The sequence below is a fragment of the Lipotes vexillifer genome, unplaced genomic scaffold (assembly GCF_000442215.2).
Source record: "Lipotes vexillifer unplaced genomic scaffold, Lipotes_vexillifer_v1.1 scaffold1010, whole genome shotgun sequence".
In the NCBI taxonomy this organism is placed as follows: Eukaryota; Metazoa; Chordata; class Mammalia; order Artiodactyla; family Lipotidae; genus Lipotes; species Lipotes vexillifer.
In genome coordinates, this window is record NW_006794157.1 from 663,599 (window position 1) to 667,649 (window position 4,051).

The window sequence follows — 4,051 nt, forward strand, 5'->3', positions numbered from 1 at the left end:
CCCCTGCATCGGCAGGCGGACTCTCAACCACTGCGCCACCAGGGAAGCCTTGGGCTTTATTTTTATCAGAGATCAACTGCTTAACAAATGGGACATTTTCTTTGCAAAGGTGCTTGTACTAGCAAGTACAGCTCTTGCTGTGGAGACTTCTAAGCAGAAGCCAGATGTTTCTTCTCTTCCCCAAGCCCTGAGCAGCAGCCAGGCTGCCTGTGCCTCAGGCCAGTACCTGGGCATTGGTTTGTGTCAGCAGCCTCCAACCAGGCATTCTGTGGCTGGGAAGGGGTCCTCCTGAGACACTTCTGGGTGCCCTACCACTCTGTTTTCAGGGCATCCCTGCTGTGAGTCAGATATCCGGGAGCCATTCACCCAACAATCTGTGAATTAGAACTTACTCCTCTTGCTTAACGGAAACTTTTTGCCTGTTGTAACTCCCCATTTCCCTCACCCCCAACCCCTCACCACTCCACTCTTTGATTATATGAATTTGACTATTTTAGATACCTGATATCAGTGGAATCATGCAGTATTTGTCTTTCTATGACTGGCTTATTTCACTTAGCATAATGTCCTCGAGATTCATGTATCTTATTGCATATTGCAGAATTTCTTTCTTTTTAAAGGTGGAACAGTATTCTGTTGAATGTGTATATCACATTTTCTTTATCCATTTATGTCATTGGACATTTGTTTCCACATCTTTGCTACTGCGAATAGTGCTGCAATGAACATAGAAGTGCTAATATCTTTGAGATCCTGATTTCAATTCTCTTAGATAAATACCCAGAAGTGGGATTGCTGGATCATGTGGTAGTTCTGTTTCGAATTTTTTGAGGAGCCTTTATACCGTTTTCTATAGCAGTTGTACAATTGTGCATTCCTACCAACAGTGTGCCAGAGTTCTAATTTCTTCTAGTTTATCCAGTTGGTGTATAATTGTTCATAGTAGTCTTTTATGATCCTTTTAATTTCCATGGCATCAGCTGTATGTCTTTTCTTCCATTTATGATTTCATTTATTCGAATCTTTTCTTTTTACCTTACTCGGTCTAACTAAGTAAGGTAAAGAAGCCCGTGCACCGCAACGAAGAGTAGGCCCTGCTCACCGCAACTAGAGAAAGCCCACACACAGCAACAAAGACCCAAAGCAGCCAAAAAAAAAAAAAAAAAGTGATAACTAAGAAAATAGGGCTGTTAGTGTTAGTGTAGAATAGAGATAGTGTGTTCTCTAAGGTCAGACAGTCAAGTTTTCCACCATTCACTACAATTTATATGATCATTGTAATAATTTATATAATCAATATGTGCTTAGACGTTGGAAACCCAAACATAAAAGAGACAGACTTACTTCTTTTAACCATGGCATGTACAATCACGTATTTACCTGGGTGACCATGGGCAAGCTGCTAACCTCTGTGAGCTTTAGTTACTCCATTTGTAAAATAAAGACACTATTACTGTTATATTCCTTCTAGGGTTCTGGTGGAGCCTAAATGAGATTAACCATGTAACACAGTGCCTGTCGTATACTAAGTGCTCAATAAATATCAGTTTGTCTTTTCTAAAAGGTTTACTAACCATTCTTGGTAGCAACATCCAATTGCCGATTCCTTTAATTTTTGGTACAGTTTTAACTCTGTCTAGTTTTGGATCTCTAACTTTTTGCTTATTCCTGGTTTTTTATCATGCCCATGTAGTTTTCTTCTTAGAGTCCTTTGAAGGCTGCACCATTTTTTTCTTCCTTTCAATGCTCATGTATATTGGCATCTTTTTACTGACTTATTTACTGACATGCTTATTTAAGTGTGTATTTATCCAAGCATTTTATTTTTTCCAACTTAGATTATATTCTTGCTCTTGAGTTATTCAAATACATACTTAGGTTAGAATACGTACTAGTTTCTGGAAAATTTGCCAGAATTATTCATGATATTTGGGGAAACCCTCTAGATATAGAAGGAAACCAATTCCCTCTCTGCTTTTTTTTTTTTTTCCAGGTGCATTTGATTTTGCAGATGAGTCTGGAAGCATTAGTTGCAAAGGTATGCATTTGCCTCTCTGGTTACATGAAAGTATAGAAATGTACAAAGAAGCTAAAAGTAAGCTTGTGCTGTTCTGAGGAAGAGCTTTCATGCAATCTGCAGTTACTAGGTTCCATTAGAAAGTCAGTATTCCCTCTCTACCCCACTGCTGCCAATAACTAAAGCTGCTGAAGAAGAGTGAGTTTGGGGTGTGTCTCCCCCCCTTTTCTACCTTTCTTTACTTTGAACTCTCAGTGTCCTCTGAGAGTGTTCTGGCCTTTCTTTTATTTTCTCAAACAAAGCCTTCCTTGGGCAGAATTGTCGAATGAACTCCCCTGTCAGCATTCCCTTTGCTGCCTGCTCCTCCTCCTTTACTCCTCTGTGAAGGCCTCTCCCCTCTTCTTGCCCAGCCCCCAATCCTCAGTCAGGGTTCAACCAGAGAAACAGAACCAGTAGGAGATATATTTAGAAATTTACTGCCTGGAATTGGCTTACGTGATTGTGGTGGCTGGCAAGGCACACTGGTAGGGTAGGCCATCAGGAAGGGCAGACTGGGACTCTTGGGCATCAGCTGAAGCTGTTTATCCACAGAGGAGTTTCTTCTTCAGAGAAACCTCAGTTCTGCTCTTAAAACCTTTTAACTGATTGAATCAGGCCCACCAGATTATCTTCCTTAAAGTCAACTGATTACGGATTTAATTCACATCTACAAAACACCTTCACTGTAACACCTAAATTAGTGTTTGGTTAAATAACTGGGGACTATGTCTAGCCAAGTTGGCATATAGAACTGACCACCACACCTCATTTCCTTTAAGATTTGGCTTTCACATACTGGCTTAATGGGTAACTAAAATGTTAATTGATGGAACCTGAATACCTCTCGGGGATATTTTCCTTTCATGAAGAAATCTTTATGAACCAAAGGAATGAAACAATAATAATAATTAAAAAAGCTAAGGTATGTGTGATTTGGGGTGGAGTAAGGATGGGAATGAAAACCACTGCCTATTCAAAAGACCAGGACTGCCCACAGGTAGAAGGAAAAACACTGCTACTCTAGAAGATTTGGGGCAAATAGTATTTAAAGAGAGATAACTCTTAGTAGATGAAATATCTAGTTACTTGGAATCATTATTGACTGTGACAGTCCTGAGTTGTTTCTTATGTCTGTATGAATCCCATTGCAAGGCCCAAGTGACTTTAAAGGAGTCCTTGCTGAAAGGGGAAAGGCCATCTTACTGAGAGAGAGCTGGACCCCAGCCAGCAGAAGGCATCTAGTGTTAATGCTGGCTGAGGAGGAGGGTACACTGATTCTCTCTTCTCTTTCCCACTCAGCAGCTATCTTGTTGCAGTCATGCCTACATTTTTCTTTTCCCTTTTTCCCAGTCTGTTAGCATACTCCTGTGAGTGAAACGAAAGCTTTTTTTATTTTTTAATTTTTTAATTATTTAGTTTTGGCTGTACTGGGTCTTTGTTGCTGCGCGCGGGCTTTCTCTAGTTGCGGCGAGCGGGAGCTACTCTTCATTGTGGTGCATGGGCTTCTCATTGCAGTGGCTTCTCTCGTTGTGGAGCACGGGCTCTAGGCGCATGGGCTTCAGTAGTTGCAGTGCACGGGCTCAGTAGGTGTGGCTCGCAGGCTCTAGAGCGCAGGCTCAGTAGTTGTGGTTCATGGGCTTAGTTGCTCTCTGGCATGTGGGATCTTCCCAGACCAGGGATTGAACCTGTGTCCCTTGCATTGGCAGGGGGATTCTTAACCACTGCGCCACCAGGGAAGTCCCTGAATGCTTTTTAATGTTATTTTTAAAGCAGGCATCCATTGATTCTGTGGCAGGACTGCTAGTTGCTTTCCAACATCCACTTTCCCCTTCTTCCCAATGTTTACCTGTGCACATGGTTGTTCTGTGAAAGACTACCACTTGCGGCCTCTCAACAACTAAGTGTGCCATGTGGCAAAGCTCGTTCAATGGGATTTGTGTGGAAGTATATACCTAATTTCAGGTCATGGCATGGAGGGGGGTGTGTCTTCTCTCT